A 23,184-nucleotide genomic window follows, 5' to 3' on the forward strand; every position below is an offset into this window, starting at 1 on the left:
TCATCAAGATAGAGACTGCTCTTTTGTGACCTGTTGACAGGAACCCTGTTTCCCAGTACATATATCATTGGTTGAAGATGCGCTCGTTTCCAATTTTCCACACTGCAAGCCTGTTAACTGAATAATATCAGAAAATATCAATTTCTAAGGAACTTAAGGCCTGAACTTTAACATAATATCACAGATGTGTAACCCTTAAAAACAAGACTTATTCTTGTTTTTTGTATAATTACACCACCTAGCTATTGTAAAGGATGCCAGGACCTCTTTTACTTCCTACAGATTCTGTTTATCTCCCAGAATTACCAGTGCATGCACAGACCAGCAAAAGACACTAGTATCATTTAAGTAGCCCTTTTTATTTTATTTGACACAACACTTAACACTGTCAACCCAACACCCAGGGAACATTATACAAAACCAACTCCAAAAGACACACATTCCAAAGCAGCACAGGTATCCAATTGGACCAGTTAAGCAAATGTCCCAGAATACTGCAGTCCAGGAGTTCTGCTCACAGTGTAGTTCCTTTCATGGTTCTAAGGCATCTTTTCTCATCCTGGCTGTCCAGGACAATGTGGTCCCCTCATGATCCCCCCACCTTTATTTTTCCAAGTCCATTGTCAGGTGGGGTAAGAGATGATGCCAGAGCCTTCCTATAGAGTCCCTGGTGTCAGAGTCCTCTCCTGGGTCCAGTGCTGTGATCTGTCCAACAAACCTTCCTGCCTCCAAAACACTTCTGTTCTCCCTTCATTGGGGCCTTTGATTTTGTGGTGCAGAGTCCACCTGGCATCTCCATGACTAACATGTCATGATCATATTTTAAGATTTGAATAATCGATGACTGCAATGGTATAGTTTTTTTCAGGAGAACTGAGTTTGCTTCTGATACCATTCCAAACAGGAACAACACTAGGAACTATGCAAAAGAGATCGGTCCATTAAGATGATTTCCTCATGGGCTGCTGTCCAGTAGGTCTGTAGTAAAACTCGCTGAGCAATGCAGATCACGTCTGTGGTTTGGAAGCACATGCATACAAACACCTACAGACACTTGTATAGAGCAATTCAGAGAGAGATGGACTGTGACCACATTATCCTTTAAAGCAGAGAAGTTCTCTCACACAAAAATAGGTCTTCAAACTTTTGCACAGCTCTTTAGTAAACATCATATTATAGCCCAAAAATCCTTATAGTAAACTCCTTAAATTTAAGACATTAGTCAGATATAAGGTACAACACCCTATGATACAAATATAAAACACAATCCACACTTAAAAAAAAAAATAGAATACTGCATTAAAATGTTATGTGTCAGAGCCTAGCAACCTCCAGGGAGAATTTTCTGATCAAACACAAATTTATCTTCCCTGTCACTGTTATCACAAATACCATTTTTATTTCTACTCTCATATTTCACTGTTGATTATATTACTTAAAAATCGCATTGATTTCTCTTCCTTTATTAAATGGTACCAAGAGATAGCTGTGACTGAAGGAGCACATTAGTTGGTAAACGCTTTTCATTCCACTCTTCTGACAGTAATGACATCTCACGTTCAAAGATGCCTCCTGTTTTCACATAACTGCTGAGGTAGTGCTTCCAGAACTGCTGTTTTGTTCATCATTTTCATTTCTTAATTTATATATTCTCACAGTAACCTTTATGGCTCACCCTGTTCTACATTCAACTGTGTAACAGGCCTGTATATTCCCCTACAGAAAAAAAATGTTAATTTGTTATGAAAATAATTTTATTTGCATTCTACTGTGGAGTAGCATGCTGAGCACAGACTGTGGAAAATGGCCTTTGCCAGCATGAAGTGTAGGTCTGAACTCCAGTTTTTAATGAGAAATCCTTTTCATCTCTTCTTTGACTGTGCTTTATTTCTTCTTGATAGTAACTGGAGGGTATCAGACAGAAAAGCTTAATTATCAGGGTCTTTAGAAACAAAACTGCAACTTGCTCACTTTGTTTTGCTATTAGCAAAATGCAAATAAACATATCTCTCCAACCACATTAGCAACAGAATAAACAAATAAATGAATTTCACTATAATGTTTCCTCACTGGTCAAGGGCATCTCTCATATAAACATGAAGGAAACTAACCCAAACGCTGGTGTATAAATTCTCCTACTGAGACAACCTTACAAGGGAAACCTAACAGAATCTCGGGCATGAGGTCATAACCCCTAAAAGACAACTTCCTCACCAAAGGTACAATTTATAGCTTACAAATATATTTCAGGCTTGTGCTTTACATTTTCTTCTGGTGTCAGATCTGAAACTGCTAATACAGTAAAGGAAAAAAGAACGAAGCTTTAGCAATAAAAGCTGTAGGAAATAAGCATGTAAAAAAACAGACTGCCACTGACATCATGGACATATTGCAATTGCATTAAATGTAAATGCAGTGTACAGAAATTGGGACATGAGCCAATGGGATGACAAGAAACAGACTCAAGACATAATAAGGGTTACATTAATAATTAACACAAAAAGAGAAATGATTTCAAGGACAAAAAAGAGGAAATGAAAATATTTTTATCATGTTTTCAGAAGCTGGAAATGTACTCTTTCCAAGTTTCAGATTTTTGTAGTATGCTGCACATTTCATGCATATAAACGTATCTAAACAGTTTAATGATTCAAGAAGTGTATTAAAAAAAACTGGAGAACTAATTTTTACACAGTTCACTGCTTCACAAGTTGTGGATTTCAACACTTTTGGTATGTGATGTCTAATGTATAAATAAGATGAGAAATCTACAGTTTGTAAATTTGGACAAAGGATAGCATTTAATTTCAATGTTTGCAGATTACTACTAAGACCTTTGTTCTGACAGCAGGAACAAAGCTATCAGAAAAGCAGCTGTTGTATCTAATCAAGAGAGGAAAACACAGCCTGGCTAGCTAATCCACTATCTTACAACAGTGTATCAGATTGTAGTATATGAATATTTCATAGAAGAAACTATTAACATTATTTAAAATTAAGACTTTATTAACATCACCAAAAGCTACGGAAGCTTTTCAATCATTTTTGAGAACTTCATTGAGAAATAAAGATTCTGCGACTGGCCTCTACATTTTGATGATTCTGCATTGCATGGGAATATGAATTAAGTGTCATGTATAGCATATGCAGTTGGACCCTGTAGTTGAAATAGTCTCAGGCAATCCTCTGTGTATGTGAACTATACAGCCCAAATTAGCATCAAACCCATTATGCCAGAAGGCCAGCCCCTTTGGTGCAGTGCACTGAAAAGCTCTTAAAGACCCTGGCTCACTATACAGTACATTCATATCCTCTAGACCTTTCAGAATACTCACAGCTGCACAAATCATAATACCTCCGAACCACACCTAATCACATCTCAGTTTTGAACCAGCATCTTAGGCACAACTCCAATCCAGGTACTGCAGATAAGCATCAAACCCAGTAACCTGAAAGGCCAGCCTCAACTTCTTGCTTAACCACCCAGGGGAGTTAAGATACCGCAACAGGTTGTTATATACCATGAGCCATGAATTACATACCGTGACCCACGCCTTAAGGCATATTTTTGAGAGTCAATAAATTGATACAATCATAATTAAAAAACAATAAAAATAGACAACAGATTAGTACCATTCAACTAGTGACAACATAATTAAAGGAAAGGTACAGTATGCTATGCAATTGGTAATTACTAATTTTGTAATCTTTTGTACTTTCTTTTTGTACATAATACAAGTACATAAAGAGCACTTGTTTTTATTTTATGGTTGTATTTGTGTCCGTTCTCCTGGGATCCAACCATTAAAAGATCACTGCTATCACACTCCAATGCCCAGGTGTGTTTTCATGTTAAAAATATATCTCTCCATCTGTTCAACCAAACACCCAAACAAAACAGGCTAGACAAATTAAAATAAACTCCATGTAGACCCTGTGTGACATCCCATCAAATTAGTTTGATGTCTTCCAAGAAAGTTACATTGCAAATACCCTAATGTAAGCTATGTGTTTGTTCATTTGTTTAACTGTTCACCTCACCACACTCTAAAAATACTTCAAATTCAAATGTTAACATGTACAGAGCCATTAAAAAATATTGGGACAGCAAAGTCTAAATGTGTGCTTTACAATCTAGCTATTTGCACTTGCAGCTATCAGGTTGATATGAGTGATTAGTGTAATGGAATTCATTTTAAATTAGGGATAATTACATGCATACAATTTATCATATAAGAACAAAAATATACTGTGACAGACAGGGCAGTCTGTCAGGGCAGTCCCAAGGCCTGCATACACAGAAATTGCAATGGAAATAAAAAAATGTAGAGCCTAGAAAGCTTTATGTTAGGGCACAAAACAACAAACACCCATCACCGTGCACAATCTTTCTATACTGAAATGACCTAATTACACCAATGTGAGAATGCACATTCTGAAACTGAAACAATTAACTGATAATTAACCAACTAATCCTCACTGTGACTGTTTACAGGTAGTGACAGGTAGGTAGCATCCATCTCTTGAGCTGGCCTGCCATGTAGGTACATTTATTCATCCCAGATATTTCAAGTGGCTATTATGTATTAGAAAAGAATCTTAAGTAAATTATAGAGTATAAAATCATAATTTAGCTGCATACCTGTATGAAGTTTGCAACCCATTCAGCTCTTGAAACTCTGTGTAATCATTTAAGATGCTTAGTGCAGCAGTTGTTCTTGACTATTCTTGATATTATGGTTTAAAGTTTTTCTTCAGTGCCCAAAATTGGATTAAAATCTTGATATTGACTTAACCAGTCTAAGATTTTCCATTTATTTCTGTATTGGCCTTTGTTGTATTGGATATATGTTTCAGGTATGGTGAAGCACTGTCTAATAAGTATTGAAGTATTGTTCTCTATGCAAGCAGCCAAAACGCTTCTCTAAGCATCAGAATTTATTCTGCTGCTGTCATCATTAATTATATCATCATAAAGAAGAGTGAGCCAGTTCCAGAGGCAGCCATGCAAGCCCAGGCCAGACCATCCTTCTCATATAAATTCTTTGGATCATCTGCAGCACCTTTTTTTTCCTCATTTTAACCTTTCCAACATTTTGAAAAAGGTGTATCTTGGTTTCATCTATCCACAAAGCTTTGTCCAAAAATTCTCCTGGCATGGTACAGGTAGTGTGCAGACCTGGACATTAGTGGTTGGAACTGATTGACTGCAGTAAAGCATGAGAATTTAGCTTTAACAACAAGGACAGAAAAAAAAAATAAAAATAACACAGATACACGCAAGTGGCCAGTAGCCTAAAGCACATGATCAGAATGAGCAATGATTTGATAAAATACACTTACTCACACAAATTCAGTGCAAGCAAACATACAAAATAAATCTTCACCATCCACTGTATTAGTTGTGCACTTTCTCTAAAACAATTTTCATTTTTATTCTCCAGAAATTCAGCTAACAATTCTCAGTTTTCTGGTGGTTGACAAACCACTCCACTCAAATTCATGATACTGGACAGGCCTTGCTCACACCTGAAGAAGGCTTCCCAGCCAAAACGTTGTGTATACTTGTTCCTTTGCAGACAACGCATGCTGACGTAGCTACCCACCTGAACGTATCTAATCAGTGTGTGTCAGATCTTATTTAATCCATCCAACTGAAGAAATTCAGATTCCCATTAATAAAACACTGTTTCTTTGCATCCCATTCAATTAGATTAGTGTCTCATTCTATATATTTAAACTGAAATTAGATATTTTGTTGTTGTTTAAACAGTTGGTGTTCTTGACAGATGACCATTAGATATTTCAGAAGTTTTTCTCCTTAGATTACACTTATGTCACATTCAACCATAGTGTAAAATACCCCAGCAGCAATGTGCCCTTGTTGGCCTGTCTTGACGCTCTCACATGGTCAGGATGTAGGAGAGCATCTCTTACATACAGACACCAAGGTAATAGTTTCATAATTGGGTGGTGTTAATTTAAGTCACCTCAGTTTTATGTCGAGGGCAAAACCACCCATGTTATCAATTTGGTGCAGATTAGGTGTTTTGTCCACTGTATTTAGTATGAACCAAGATGGGCTGCTGTAGTAGAAAGACTTTAATATAGGGCTGTGTTTCTTGCTGGCCATTTCATATAATTTTGTAGATATTTTACTAACCTTACAAAATACTCCTTTTTGTTTTGTCAGCACATTTTTTGATAATGAAGGTTTTCATTAATTTTCGTTCGGTTATGGCAACAAAAAACAGAAATAAACATCAGAGCAGAAAATGACTGCTAAGAAAAGGCAGGAGAAAAACTAAAAGGTACAAAAAATTGAAAATATATATGTAAAATGCTTCAACCTTGCCGTAGGGTGAACATCTCTTCTAAAGGTCCTTTTGTATTCCTGTATGTAGGTGTTCTGCTCAGTCTAGCTGTGTTAACAGGCTGTGTGATGTCCCTCAAGGGTGTCCAGGAGACAGCCGCAAGCAGCACATGGCATCCAAACAGAGGATCTTATTAGAGTTACCTCAAGCACAATACTGCATCAGCCTATAAGTCAATAGCATTTCAAATCAGTTTAAAGCAACAAGGCTGTGGCTGCTGGCATGCATTTCCTGGTCTGAAAATGAGGAAGTGGGAGAAAGACAGGAGAAGTCCAGACTGTTCTGCATTTTCTTCTTGACTTTCGCTAGCTGCAACCTTTCTCCTTCAGAGCAGTAATACTGTATTAACTCTCCTTCTATAACTCAAATGGCATTGCTCTCAAAGAGAATATCAAATCCCAAAGCAGCCTGCCATATAAACAAAACCAGGACAATGCTACACCAGTACTCTGGCCCTTAAAAGGCTCCAGTATTAAAGCAGAGTGCAGAATGAAAATAAAAAAGATACATTATTGTTATTACTGCATTAAAAGGACCTGTCTCTTTGTTTCTCACGGTACATATAGTAATAGAATAAAGTGACCGAACAATAAAAGAGAAGAATTATCTGCATGTGTTGTAAATAAGATGGTGTTTGTAAAAAATGGATTTAAGGGTTTTTCACAAATCTTTTTTTAAAACACGAAACACCACATTTTTAATTAATCAAAATAATCTATTTCTACTAAAGACTTTATGATAAGCTGCAATCAAAGTTTCATGAGATGGGTTTCCAGTTTTAAGGCAGATCAATAGATTCTGTCTCCTCAATGATCAAACCAGTCCACACCCTCCCTTGCAAAATACACAGGAGGCCTCTGCCTGCTTCAGATGATGAATTCCTTTGGGCCTCAATAATATGCACGTTTCTTCCTGGTTTCCCATTAAAAGGTTGCTTTAACATGAAAATGTAAAAAGTGTGAAATTAGAAAAATGAAATGTATTAGAATCACAGGCAGAAAATTCAGACATGATATACATAATATATGCATAGCTGTCATAAGTGTAAACCCAATCAAGAAATTACAAAGCCAGAAACACAAGAACAGAATGGTGGTTACAAATAAAAGGAGGCCATTTGCCCACGCTAGCCTGTTTGTATTACTTACTGTACTACTGTTTTACTATATTACTGTAGGAGCTAACTGATCCAAGGATCTCATCCAGCCGTTTCTTGAAAGACATCAAGGTAGCAACTTCAACAACATGGCTGGGGAGCTTGTTCCATACAGCTCTCTATGTACAGAAGTGCCTATTGTTCACAGATTTAGATGCATTTCCACATTTTCCTTTTGGGACCTCTGGTTTGAGATTCATTATTGATACTGAAGACTGACTTTGTCAATGCCTTGGAGGATTTTGAGTACTTGGATTAGGTCCCCTTGTAGTCTTCTCTGTTGGAGACTAAAATGATTTAGGCCTTTTAGCCTGACAGTGTATGCAGTCAGTCTTCTCTGATTCTGGAGCAGAAATATTTTTTATAACATGGCAACGAAAATTATGCATGGTAATTAAAATGAGATGGCAATCATGAGAAATTACTTTCATTCAGTAAAATTAATTAGGTCTAAACTGATTGTTATTTAACTATTTTTGTTTATAGTACAGAAATAGTTCTGTTCATTTACAGCCTCACCTTCATTCAGAATATGATAGTGTCTAAAAGAAACGGAACAAAGACAAAATGTGATCTTCACCAAAATGCCATTAATCACTAGTATTATTGCTTAAGCTGTTCCTGTTACCTTATTGACTTTCATATAAGATATAAATCCACACAAGTTTGTATAAGACTGTTAACTGTGTCTTTACGCAATGTCAGCATTTTGAACAAACCAAACGGCCAGACAGTGAGATTTCCAAAACACTGCTTCCCCAGCAACAGCAGCTCCATGCATTGACTGCAGTCTTTCACTTTAAGTTCAATCCATTAAGCATCTTCTGGGAGGACTGAAAACTAAGAAAAAAACTAAAATCTTTCCCACTACCAACAAATGAAAACATATTCAACTTGGAATAAGATTTAACCAAGCTATTTGCAGAGCACACAGTGAAAAAGTACTTCACCTGGTTTCCAAGATCGCAGTAAAAGTCTCAGCAATCCTCTTTCCTTATATGTGAGGGATAATTCCTTTTGTTATTTAGTGCAGTTTGTAGCACTTTTTTATAGTCTGTAAAACAAATTTCAGTGCATCAGATTCAATTTATAATTTGTTTCCCCCTTACATCACACTATGACCTAAGCAATAAGGTGTTAGAAGCTATTGCAACCTTGGTGGCTGGTCTGCATTATAAATCTAGGCTGTTCAACAAAGGCTGCCTCTGGGAAGCTCTTTAGAGACAGGTATTTGATCTCTCGGGTAGGAACAGAGTGAAAATAATAAATATCTCACTGGCAACTAGAAGATCAATACATAAGACAACAGGACTTCAGTCAAAGAAAAAAGTTTTCGTTGTTTTCTGCTAGAAGCAGTGCCTCAGTGGATGTAAGCATGTAGATGCACTAATCTCTGGTCAACTCAATCATCTAAAAGCTTTTATTCTATTACAGTGGGTTTGCTAGTTTGAACCCCCAGCACATGCAAAATGTGGCACCATCAACATAACACAGAAACAGTATCTCATGTGCTGCTCTAGGATCATAATTTGAAATCATCAACATATGATTGTGTTATGAAGCACAAGGTGTCTCCACACATACTGTAAAAACCAATAGACAGTATACTAATGCAAAACCCACAGGTACTGTATATGTATTTGTAATAAAAAAAACAACAAAACAATTAAAGTTGAGTAACCAAACTAAATAATAAAGTAATTTGAATAGTGGTGCAAATTACACTTTGTTGAACACCCTTAATAGGTTGAGACATTATGGGAATACTTTTTTCTATGATAGGAAATGCTCCCCTTTATGTTACACCATAAATTACTCTTGCTCACTATCTTGAAAAAATAAAATGACATAAAAATGACATAAATAAACAAAGAAATAACACGTGTTCTCTGAAGGACTGAGGATACCCCCAAGACATCTTGTTGGAGCAGTGCTATTCTTAGCTCCATGACTGTAACCATGGTGATGAAGTCCCTTGATTCACTCAAATTATCATCTTGTGACAACTCGTATGAAGTACATGCATTGCTTTTTACTGTTCAAAGGGGCTTCCCTATTTCTTCCTGCTTCCACTTGAACTGTTAGAGCAGGACAACCATTCCTGCACTGTGACTGTTCATCTGCTTTATTTAGTTGTTTCCCTTGTTATTTTGACTTTCCCTTCTGCCCATCTTGTGCATATTGACAAAGCACAAGTAAGACAGCTGTGACAGTCAAACCTCACCATCAACAGAAGAAGCAACAGAAAGTACAGCCACTTTTGTCATTTAAAAATGTGTTGTGCTTGTGAATTTATTTAACTTTTGCATTACATATTGTAACCAGCTGTTGTGTGGTGTATTCTCACTCATTCCAGTAAAATCCCATTCATGTTCTACTAGGCTTATGTTATGAAATACAAATATATAAAGGGAGAGAGGAAGAGAATACAGTTTTGGTTATGCAATTTATGGTTAATAATAAATTAAAATATGTTGTATCTTACAAATCATATGAATATTTTCTGTCTAACCACAATAAACACTGGTAATTTTGTTGTGTGCTATTGATTTACCTTGTATTTTGGATGATTTTATGGCTATGTAGCATTTGTGTATTCTGCATACAGTATATGAGTGTGTATTGAACAGTATTCAATTCGATTCAACTTTATCTGTCATTATACAGTACTTACACAGGTGCATAGTATAATGAAAAGTGTTCCTCATTAGTCTCTCAGGTGCAGTATATATAGAACAGCAGGCAGGACAATAGACTGTAAATACAATAACAATATAAACAATGAGTATGGTACCAGTATGACTTATATCTGTTAAAAACTGTGCAATAGTAAATAACTTGATGATGTACAGTATATACAGTATGTTTACTGAACTTCTCAATCTTAATCAAAATATATATTACATAAAAATTCAATAAGAACAGAATTGTTCTTGTTGTCCATGGCTCTGAACTGTGCAGAATATGTTTTAAATGCCACACTGCTGACAGCATAAAGACTGGGACAGAGAAAATGCAGTGAAAATGTAACTATTAATCCTAAGGGAAAATCTGCATGCCACATTGGGGCCCAAATGTTTATTAAATGTAGCATGGATAATAAGGTTAACTCAAGCCCTTTTCGTGTCAGGACTGCAAGGGAGGTATGCCTAAAACATGACTCCTAAAGACACTTAGAAATCCCTGCAGTCAAGGTCAGCAGATTTCAGACTACTACACAGACACTGTCACCAATGAGTTTTGACACATGATTTCCAGTCACAGCTTTGCAAAAGAAAAAAAGTAGCTAATGGCACAGACCTGTCTGAGCACTAATTGTTTTTGTTTTTGCTACTGACAGAAGCCTCTGCCAACATTTTGTTACCATTAATAATTACATCAAAGTGAGGGCTCACTATTAACTTAGAAATTAACTTTAACATATTTTGGCAATGAAGGACCAGTTAGGGCTGGTAAAATAAACATTTGGTATAATGTAATTGTCACGATTATAGTCCCCCCTCCTTAAGGGTGCTCCAGCCCTTTCACTTTAGACTTAATTCGGTGCACCTCATCCCTTTTCCCAGCCCACCTTAAAAGCCAGGCGCTGACGCTCATCCTGGCTCTGCATCTGGTTTCCGCACCGTGCGAGTCCGGGACCTGGAAGCTCCTGGTCCCGTTAAGGTTTTAATCTCTGTTCCTGTTCCCTGTCCGCCGGTTCCGACCCGGTTCATGGTTTTAATTCCTAGTTTGGATGGATCACCTGGCTATGGACTTATTCTTGTGTTTTTGGATTCCCTCTTTGGATTACTTTTGGATTGTTTGCCTCGGCCACACCTTCCCCGTGCACCACGCACTTTGGACACGCCCCCCTGTTTTCAGCCCTGTATTCCTGCATGACCTTTTCCTAGTGTTTCCCACTTCTTCGGATTGTGTCGTCCGCATAGGGTCCGGAAAGAACTGTTCGTTACAGTAATTTACTCTGAAATGTAGATGTATAAAGGTTAATTCTTCAAATACTTGAAAAGCATAAAGTATGTTAATGAGAGGAGAACCATTCAGCCAGCATTTGGTTTAAAAAAGTAAAGGTTTGTTAAAAAAGAAAAATATCATGAGATAAGACATGACATTGTCTTATTTTTGCAATTATTGTCATTACTATTTTCTCAATGTTTATATGGATAGAAGATTTAAATATGTAAATGCATACTATTACATATTTAATCTGCACATCACCAAACATTTTAATAAAACTACAAAATGAAAACAGTCAAGTGCTTCTGATGACTTATAGTATCAAATGCTGTGTACTTGCCATTGTTTATTCAGAAAATGTAACATTGCTGGAAGTGGCATCATTAAGGGTAAAAATTGTTCTGAGGAAAATTACTTCAATTCTAACATGCTATACAATTTCCTGTATAGATTCAGTGTTAGTTTAATTTTGTCATGTGCAGATGCCACAGAGGTCTTATTAAATGTTTATTTGTAGTTCTGAAACAGCTTCTAAAGCTAGGAAAATTCCCTTCCACTTCATTTCAGTATGTCAACATGAAACATAATTATGGAAATTAATCCCTGGCGCAAATCAAGAGGACATCCCGTTTCCTTAAATTGGAAAATTGGTAAATAATGAAAGCTTATATACTGTATGCAAAGACAAAAGTCCTGCTATTTCCACCTGTCAAGAATTAACAAGTGGAAACAATATGGTTGAACAGACAGATTTAAATAGCTCTAGCTGTGTAAAAATGCATGCAGTTAACATGATATTACTCTGATCAAGATCAGTTATTGTTTGACTTTCCTTTCCTACTCAGTAACTTAAAGCTTATGAAAGAAATCTGACATAATTTAGACTAATCAGAGTTACTTTAATTCATTTCAGCATGAAGTAACAAAAAATAACTCAATCAATGTCTGATTTCCTGGTGAAAAGTCTTTCAAGTTGAAAGCATGCATATCCTGTAAATCCTTTTTCATTAATACATTATTATTATTACTACCTTATCCATGTTAGATATGCTTTCTCTTTTTTTTCAGGAGAGCTTTAAAAAACACAGAAAACAACAAAGATATCACTTGTTAATTGGTAACTGATAGTTATTTACAAGTGTAAATTGCAAATTTGATATTTGTAGCACTTAAACAACTTTAAATCTTCCTGCTGGTATCACAGCTGTAAATAGCTGTTAATGTATGTCTTGGCAGTTAATAGCTGTTACGTCCCAGAAGTGTGTCAATAAAGACAGAAAGATGATGTTGTGGAGAAACCAAAGTCATCAGAGAGTTCAGGGAAAGCTCCCACAAACTCATTTTCTCCTGCTATATGTCCATCCTATTTCATGAGTAGTTACAAACCTCCACATAAAATTAGTCACATGATGGGTACCTCGAGGGATTAATGGCAATATAGTGAGCAGCAATTTGATTAGAATACATCACCAGTTATTTATAATGCTAAAGTAAAACTTTAGTTTGTGGTATTAAGTCTTGATCTGAATGCACTGAAACAAATAAACCTCCCATTACACTGCAGTTTCAAGTTTCATCCATCTCAGGATTTACAGGTTCGCAGACCATTAAGTAAGCCTGCATTAAGACTCAGAGGTCTTTGTAGAGTTATGAGAGGAAGATCATTGACTGGCTGTGTGCCTGGGTACAGTGAGCGTTGTCCCTCTCCTTTGAGGGGTACTAAATTTACAATCAGTCATACAAAGCTTTTCCACTTATTAAGGTGAAGGCAGACAGGCCCTTATTACCATACATCTTTTATCTCTAATAATGCATTTTAATCCATTAACATGTTATGGATCACAAGATCTGTCATTGATTGAATTTCTCTGTTCCTTCTCCCCTGCCTCTCTGTTAAACCATCAATACAGTCCTTAGGTGAGAATAAAGAACTACTGCTCTTAAATTTAACTGTTTTTCCAGGTATACTGTATGAAAATAATATATATTTATTCAAATTAATGAAAATACGAATTTATCTCTAAGTATTGCAAAGCACAATAGGAAATGCAATTAATAAACCACATTAATAAATATTACTAAAAATCCATTCCAAGAAGCATAACATGTTTTAGTAGAATAAAACAAAAACAAAAAATGTCTATTTATTTCATTCTGTCAATAAACTAAAATGCCGAAAATATATTATTTTCCTTGAACATGCTGTATCACAAAAACAACAGTATATAAATACATTAAGAGTAAAAAAATACTCTTACATTACATACTGTAAATGAAGTGTTGTCTTTTCTTATCTTAAGCATTTTTCTCCATTTCTGGCAAGAATTAGGCATCTATAATTTACCATGACCTTGGAATGTCCTGCATATAAGTAATATCAGGCATTTCAAAATCATTCCTAATCAGACTTGGAACAAGCAGCCATTGATGTCATTATTCAGTCTTTATCTTCGTGTACATTTGTTCTTTTTTTCTAAGTCCAGTTTATCTCCGTTGTACTACAGGGTCTTTTTTTTCATTGTCATGTTATTTCAATGGATAGAATTAGGAATGTGTCCAGTGCTCTCTTCTACAGCACTACTCAAGGTATCTACAGTCTGCATACAAAGGAGAACCTAGAGCAGAAAGGAAAGATTCATAGAACCCTCAGTATATTAGCATCTGTGTTTCCAGCAACATGGTTCATTGCACCTATATCCTCTATGTAAATCTAGAGAAGACATATCTACCCAATGGAAAAAAGTTTAAATTGTAATATTTACATGCTATGTGTGTTTCATACCTTCACAGTTTGTTCAAGGTTTTGTGTTACATATATTTTTATAATACTGTACATATACAAACACAATAGGCATCACTTATGCTCTGAAGTGCATTGTCAGTTTGTGCTATTGCAAAATATCCATGACACAAAACAGAGCAGAAGTGACCTACTAATATTTCTCAACAGAGTGATGACATCATTAAAAATGCCAAAATGGCAATATCAGATAAAGCTATTGTCGCGGATGTTGGAAAGGCATGCCGTGGAATGGCCAGGAGAGCAATAAAGACCCTATGCGTAGCGGAGGAGACGACCTGGTGCTAGGCGGGTATCAAGACATTTGAACCCTCAATGCTGAGCTAGGAGCAAATTGTGATCTGGAAATATATAGCTCCACACAAAGACACACTGGAAGGACAGGAAAAGCACATGGAAAACTAGGTACAGGACAGAGTAAGAGCGCCCCCTAGACAGAACACCCCCCCCCCCCTCAAGGGCGGCTCCTGATGCCCCCAAAAATAAATGAGCTGCACAGCACTGGGGGGAGAAAAAACCTCATTTAGCTGAAAGGAATGGATGCCTTGAGTGACTTCCTGTGGAAAGCCAGGTATTTGAACATGGATGTCGGAAGGCATACTGCTGAATGACCCACTCACAGGCACGGATGTGGGGAGTGGCATCCAGCAACAAGAATAGAACAGCCAGCTCAACATTCAATTACGGATGCCGGGAGTGACAACCCGAGGAAAGCCAGGTATTCGTACCCGAATGTCTGGAAGGCATACCTCTCACACGCATGTATGTCGGGAGTAGCATTCCGCGACTAGAATAGAAGAACTGAAAAAAAAAATCCCAAAGCGATGCGGGAAAACAAAAATAGATGCGGTTTCAAAGTATGGCTCAGCATTCTGTCACGAATGTCGGAAAGGCATGCCATGGAATGGCCAGGAGAGCAATAAAGACCCTATGCATAGCGGCAAAAGGGGCAACAAAGAGGTTAGTCCGTGCTTAGGGGCTCAGATAATGTCCAGTAGAAACCTATGCCCCCAGGCTGCAGAGGAGATGCACTGGTGCTAGGCGGGTCTCAAGACATCTGAACCCTCAATGCTAAGCGAAGAGCAAAGGGTGACTCGGAAATATATAGCCCCACACAAGGACACACTGGAAGGACAAGAAAAGCACAGGGAAACTAGGAACAGGACAGAGTAGGTGTCCTCTGGACGTTGAAGGCGTGACAGCCATATAATTTCAGTGGACATTAAACAACAATCTTCAGTTGACAAAGACATTTAATCATTTTCCATGAATAACAGGTGTTAGGAAGTGAACAGTGTGTTTAACTATATTTTTTGTTGTCTACTGTTCAAATACATGTGTATAAATGAGAGTAATCCAGATATTGTATGAGATAAAGTGCAAATAGACTAATTTTAAAAAGCTTTGTTTTCATTTCTTAAGACAATACCTCAATTTAATTAAACAAAAATGAAAAATTGATGAAAAGTTAATGATTTTCTTTAATATACAAAAATACATAACCTATACCAAAACACAAGAACTGGATTGAGTGCTCTCTAATATACCATTCACAGTGATTACATGTAATACCAACATAAAGAAATGCTTTCTGTGAGCATCTATCTGATAAAGATTCAACGTACTAAAGAACCGTTGAATTACTAAGGGATTTCCTGTAGAGTTTTCTCTACTGGAAATATATATATATATGATGAATTAATTTTAATTTTAATCCTTAACTAATACAACAGTATATTTTTGCAGAACATCTCAATCTGTTCCAATGTAATGGACATGCATTACATCAACAGCTAAACATTGTATTTTTCAGCATGAATCAGGTAATTCACTTTTTAGTATATTAGTATCAGCCTCTGTCGTAAATGTGGTTCAGTCACTAAACATCAGCTGCTGATCTGTATTCAGAATACACATCTAAATTAGCACATTAATAGAAAAATAAATATATAAATAATGCTTCTGAACTACTGTATGTTGCCTTGCAAAACGTAAACCAGCTTGAAGGCTGCCATACAAAGGAATGAAGTGCAGTAGTGAAAATAGAAATAAATCAATAAAAAAGAAGGCGTTATATGCAGGATTTTATCATATTTTAATAGTAATAATGTCAGTAAAACTGAGTGACCTAACCATATTTCACACCGATTATACAGGTATATCTTAGCTTAAGAATTTTTGTTGTTGTATAAAAACAGTCAGGCCACTACATATACTGTACATGCATTCAGTTTTAGAAGTGAAATATTCCAAATCATTAAACAAGGGAGAGAAGTACAGTACATGTATCATATTTATTTTGGGCTGTGAATATTTCTTGCAATTTCCATTGTGATGTAGTACAATGCGTCCCTTATGTGTCTTTTGAATTGCAGGCAGTTGAGCAATATTTCAGACAGCTGATGCATAATAGCAGCACCAAAGGCACTTGCAAAACACAGCACACTGCAGTTCCACTTCAAATAATTCCAAAAATCAGCAGTGTACTGTCTCTCTGAAAAATACAAGTGACCCAAGTTGTAAAACCTAAAGAGGATGTCTGCAGTAGTAAGGCACATATATAAAACAAAATCTGACAAACCCTTAAAAGCTGTAGTCTGTTTGACTTCCTCTTTGACTTCCTCTTCTCCATTGTTTTTCAATCAGTAATACAGTACATATGCTTATGTAGAATGTCGTCTAATTCCTTGTACAATCAGTGAGGTAGAAAAAGAGGATAATTTTAACACACAGCAAGTTTAAAGGACATACTATGACTGGCAGTTTAGCCAAAGAACTGGTCTAGAGCACGTACTCCAGTTATATTACTTTCCTTACAGCCCTTTGCTGACTGACACAGACACACATGCAAAAATGGGGCACAGACAGTGCTGTCACACTTCAGGATTGAACTAAAGCTTCACAGCAGGTACAATATAATGACAAGCCCCTTTTAAATGTGCTCTTTCAGAAATAAGAGTTAAACTTTTACAGGAATAACTATTTGCATTTTGATTCCATCTCACACAGAATTCCTTTTGAGCTGTTTGCCTCAATGGAAAAGAACTGTAATCTTTTGCATTTATCCTTGTACAAATACATACATACTTAGGGCGTTTCACCCCTTTAAACTCCATTTAGATCTTATTATTAGCCACTAACTGAAAAAAGACATCCAAGATCTGTGATACTTGTAACAGGGGTGTATTAAGCAAATGCATACACCTGTAGAGAGATTGATAAGACAAAGACTGACATACAGTAAAGGTTGATATTTAAACACCAAGATGGACTGCAATTTTATTGATGGAGAGCTTGTCTTGAATAATCAATGTAGTACTTCAATATTTATCTTAATCCTCTTTATGGAATTAGAAAATCAATTTAATAAAGATATGAGAGACATGAGGAAAATGAATTAAAGTACATTTTATAGTTTAGTGAAGCTAGTCTAAGGTTTTGATGCCCCTGTATGTGATCATATCCCGAAGTACTACACATACAGAGGAGGAGTACAGCAGCAGTAGAGCTGGAATTGATGACAAACTGTCTACTGTCTGTATCCAAGCAGACCCATTGCATTTTCCATTCCATAACATAAACCTCTAAAAAAACACAAACACAAAAAACTTGGAATTAATAAGGCTGAAGTGGGACAAATCACCACTCACAGAGACAGATGCCTAATGCAGCTGTGTTCCAAGGTACTCCTGCAATAGCCTTCTCAATGACATTTTACTGACTGGAACGCCCAGGGTTTCCCTCCCTGCACTCCTGCAATGCAATGAAAAGCAATGTGATAGACAAATTCTCTTACCTTGAGCTGGTGTGCAGCTGTCCCCCATACAGACCCCCTCACTCCCTCTGGCGTGACTCCCACCTGAAGAGTCCTATTCCCTTTGACTTGTCCCACTCCAGAGGCTAAGCCTTTCTGTTTGGAGAAGGTAGACCCCCTTCTTTTTGGGAAGCCTGCCTTGCAAAGTGGTATCCGAGTAGGAAAAATCCTCAGCAGCTCCAATCCAGCTTCAGCAAACACCTACAGTCACAGCAATAGCGGCAGCAGCAATCTGCAGGCCACATCGTTCATACCTTATACATCACTACCACATTCCTCCTAATAGCAGATCCCTCCACCCCTCCCCTCTCTCCCATACCCTCCACCCCTCCTTCCCCGGTATCCTTGGCAATGAGGATTTTCACAGGCTTAAGGAGGAGTAAGGCATGGATGAATTGATTTCCAGAGGCAGTACGTCCTTATCAGTCTCCTGCTAAGCACTCAACTAAACAGCCCCATCAGAACTGCATTGTTAAAAAGGAATAAATATATAATATATAATCCATAGAATACCACACATTCCTGTAATGTATTTAGAGCATAATGCATGTATATCATATCGTTTTCTTTCTTTCCCTACTCATTAATTCACCCTCAAATGTGTATTTAGAGAAGAAAATCATTCTGGACCATCAAGTAAATATGGTAGACAGCACCGTGCAATTGTTACATTAAATTCAGTTTGCATAATGCAGCATTAATAACTCAAGCAGGAGTGACCATTTGGTTTATATCACTGGGAATCTATTTACATAATCAGCATAAGCAATTATGATTCAAACATCTTGCCACAAGTTAGGTCTTCGAATACCTGCCAATAATATTTTTTGCAATGCAATGGTTCAAATAGGTATGCAGGATGACTGCTAGAACATTCAGAGAGCAAATGCTCATAGAGGTTTATTGTGTTACATAAGAAATAACCATGTTAATACATTAGTTGGCATATAATCAGAGGTGTGATTTTTTTTTACATTAGTTCTGCGGATATTGGGGGGTATGGTATCTTACATATAACATGTCAGATCCTTTAATTCCTTGCTCATCACCTCTGGCACGAACTTTGTTACAGTAACAGTGTTCACATGTGCTTTGTAAAAAGACAGTAGAAAGATCACTCCATGGAAAGTCCTTTGCTTCACATTACTGATTGTTTACAAGAGTGTCTCTAAATAAACACTTGACATTGCCAACAGAAAAGTTTAGATATGACATTTGAAGGTGTCCAACCAGTTTCATAGACCTGGTGTGACAAATTTTTACTTTCCAGTGAAGAACTTCAAAATCAAAACCATCATTACTTCAAACTACAGTGTGTCAACAAAATATTCAGGCCCTTGTTCAGTCTAAAATTTATTACCTTTAAACTTGCAGTCAAGTTACTTTTAGAAGTTCTTAATATTTGTTGTATACTTAACACACTCCACAATTTCAAACCAAAAATTAAAAGAGCATGTAATGCAGTAGCTGGATACAGCTGCATGGGTGGTGATTTGTCAGAACCCAAGTACAGGAGACCGGAGACTGAAAAGTAAAAGATGATAATGAGAATTAATTACTGGCCAATGGGGCTAATCAGCCCAGGTCAGTTAGTAATGGAAGAAATCATCGATCCTAGGAGAAGCCAGGCTAACCACATCCCTGCTGAAAAGAAAGGCTACTGATTAAAGCCCTTTGGAGGGAGTCTTGGGTATGGAAGGGACCCCAATACTGGATCCCTGAAAAGGAACTGAACTGGCTTAGAAGGCAGCCCTCAAAGGCCAGGGGTGCAGATCGGAAAATTTGAGGGTTGAGGTGATGAGCAGTGAAAAGAAAAAGTGAAGTTAAAAGGTACTGGCTAGAATAGAGACTACCGCCTCAGGTGATGCAGGGTAATTGTGAGCTTCCTTGGAAAGGAGCTGGACAGATAGAAGGGCCGACTTGAGGCCGGGGGTGGGGGAGGGAGATGGCAAACAGAAGGGATACAAAGTTCTGAGCTTGAACAGAGGCAGCTCTAAGCAGAGGAATGGAGGTACTGTGTAGAGACATTTTAATACTTGAGAGAAAGGAGCAAAGAAACCTGTCTGGTGAGTAGTTAATGAACAAAGGGGAACTACAGCCTACAGGAGGACTCCCGATATAGCCCAGATGTATACTGGGGAAATTGGACTGTGTGGCATCCCTCTTCTATGTGTTGCTGTACTTCTCTGTACCATTTAGACCTTCTAACACCCTCTCCTCATCATCTGAAAGGACAGCAGACACTCAGGAAATCATTATGATGCTTGGAAGTACCTTTTTGTTGCTGAGAATGCTGTTTTCTTTGGGTCTTGGAGTAATAGTAAATGTTGTTGTGCTTAGAAAATAAAAAGGGAACTTATATGATACTAATGTTTGTTGCTGGTTTGTGTGTGCATTGGTGATTCTGGGATATGAATAGAACCTCTGGTTTAGTAGAGCGGTCCTAGCCTCCTGTTTGTATTGCTAGGTGGTGTAGTCATATACGAGGCAGGAAATAATTATTGTTTGAGGGGTCACCTCATTGTGTCAAGAGCCCTAAAAAAAAGAAAAACAGACTTCAGGACGTTCATGAGGCACCAACATACTGTAAGTGCAGTCAAGACACAAATGTGGGGTGAGACAGAAGTGCAAGAGAACGTGCATGTGGAAAAATGAAGAGCAGCCCCTTGGCTTTATATAAAAAAGTGGGAATTGAATAATGAGCTAATTAACACGGATCACAAAAACATGATCTGGTCAGAGCAACAAACCCCTGGAAAACCATGAGCCCTTGTTAGAATATGATGGTTTTCCAGGGCAATCTCTAGCCGAAGGACGTCGTCATGACAGAGAGAAATAAAATATCTAATTAATACGAAAGAGAAATAGAAAAAGCCATAACTGCATTAGAATACAAATCATTGTTGTGTCAAACCTAAATTAATTTGTAACCAAATTAAAGAGCATATTTAGTTGAGTGACATCTGACGTGTATGATAATGTTTGCACATAACTCATAATTTCAGAATAAAAACATCAGGCTCTGTGAAGATTCTTGGTTAGGTAGTGAATTTAAAGCAAAGACTCAACCATGGAGACTAAAGAGTTTTTAAAGCAAGTCAGGGATAAAGTTTTTGTAAAACACAGTAAAGGGTACAGAAATATAGAAGTCTCTGAATATCCCTCTGAGAAAAGTCTACTCAGCCACTGAGAAACTGACAGTACCTTTTACCACTTAGATACTGAATTGATCAGGCTTTCCCTCTAAACTAAGTAGCTGAGCACAGTGGAATTAGGTTAGGCAAACCACTGTGATAGCACAACACTACCAATGACAGCTTTGAAAGAACTACAGAAATCAATAGCTGAAATGGGAGAAAATATGCTTGCTTTCACTGGAACACTGTGGAGTGATCTAGAGTTTGAGACGGTGGTCGGCCAAACTTCCACTCACCTGTCACTCAGTACTGGTAACAACAGAAACAGATTCTGACAGGCAACTTGTATCACCTGTGGGCAATTTAAATCCACATCTGCATCAGGTGATGCAGAATATCCAAGGTCAGACATTACTCAGGGCTCTGATATACTTGTCATGTCCACTGCTTAAGGTGGAATTAACCAGCAGCTGTGAGAGACGTAAGATGAACCCATGCACTGGGCGAAAGAGAGAAAAGTGCATAAGGAGAAGTGCAGGCAAATATGGTGCGGACAATTACACTGTGGTCAGATTGTAAATGGTACAAAGCTAGAGAGACAGTGAAAGCATAAATGGAATTCCACAATCATAATTGAGACAAGCAGGCATAGTTCATAGCACTGGAAATCACAGAAGCACAAAGGGACAAATCCACAGAATTGATCAGGTTGAAGCTAGAGTCAAGAATCCAGGAAAATAATAAACACAAAGTAACTCAGGAACAGAGCGAGGAAACAAAGCTGAGGTCAGAGCTAAACTCTATACCAGAGCCGTGAGTACTGTCCAAGCAGACCTTAAATATTCTGCACCACTTGATGTGGGTCTGGATGCAATTTGCCCCATGGTGATAGAGGTTCTTGTTGGAATGTGTTTCCTTGGTAACCGGCACTGAGTGACAGGTGAGTGGAAGTGTGGCCGACTCCCATGGCAAACTCTAAATCACTCATCTAGCTCTCGTTCCAGTGAGAGCAAACCTGACAGCTAAATTCTATAGTTTTGCAACAAAGAACCTGCAAGATCCTGCAAAAAGAACAGTAGTAAAAGGTGCTGTGGTCAGATGAGACCAGATTGGAACTTTTTGTGAAATAAATAAATATCAAGTATCAACAACACAACACATCTCCTAGTAAACACCATTCCTACAGTCAAATATGATGGTGGTATTATCATGTTAATGACATGATTAACTTCTGTAGGGACTTGAAAGCTTGTTAGGATTGAAGAAAAAATGGTTGGAGTAAAGTACAGGCAAATACTAAAGGAAAACATGTTTCAGTTGGCTAAATACTTAAAACTCTGATGGAAATTCACCTTTCAGCAAGACAATGATCTACAGCACGGCTATACTAGAGTGTCTTAAGAAAAAGAAAATGAATGTTCTTGAGTGCCTCAATTAAAGTCTTGACTTGAATCCTACTGAAAATCTGTGCAGACTTAAAAACTGCTGTCCATAAGCAATCTCTAAACAACTTAATAGCAGCTTAAGAAAACCTGAATAAATCTGTCAAGACAAATGGGCAAAAATTGGACCAAGACAGTTTTCAAAATTGGAAGATACTTACCTACAAGACTCATGGCTGTTGTTGCTGCTAAAGATGCTTCTACCAAATATTGAGATTAGGGATTGAAATTCTTACAAAACTAGCATATTTGTTGTTAATGTTTTTTTCTAAACTCTTACACTTTCAGTTTATGCATTCATGTTTCAATCACTTATTTAAAAATCAGTATGTATAAGTAATATCACAAGAATGGACACTATAGGAGAGGTCTGTATATTTTTATAATGAACTGTAAGTTATTTACAAGTGATTCTGTAAGTCAAACCCTGATATACTCCTTTATTTTAAAATTAATTTATCTTCCATACTAGAGAGACCTTCAGAGGACAGTCTTCATATATAGGTT

General features: G+C 37.2%; 1 protein-coding gene and 1 long non-coding RNA gene across 2 annotated transcripts in view; one reads left to right on the top strand and one right to left on the bottom strand.

Annotated features, from left to right (window-relative positions):
- LOC102696525 (DAB adaptor protein 1) overlaps nucleotides 1–18,353 on the bottom strand; it is a 362,145-nt gene extending 343,792 nt beyond the window's left edge. The window contains exon 1 of the mRNA XM_069194212.1: nucleotides 18,081–18,353. The gene's annotated coding sequence lies outside the window, so the exon portion shown is untranslated. The remainder of the gene's footprint in view (nucleotides 1–18,080) is intronic.
- Nucleotides 1–23,184, top strand: part of LOC107078423 (uncharacterized) — a 44,245-nt gene that overhangs the window by 16,623 nt on the left and 4,438 nt on the right. The gene's annotated exons all lie outside the window — the stretch shown is intronic.

The sequence above is a fragment of the Lepisosteus oculatus genome, chromosome 9 (genome assembly GCF_040954835.1).
Source record: "Lepisosteus oculatus isolate fLepOcu1 chromosome 9, fLepOcu1.hap2, whole genome shotgun sequence".
Taxonomy (NCBI): Eukaryota; Metazoa; Chordata; class Actinopteri; order Semionotiformes; family Lepisosteidae; genus Lepisosteus; species Lepisosteus oculatus.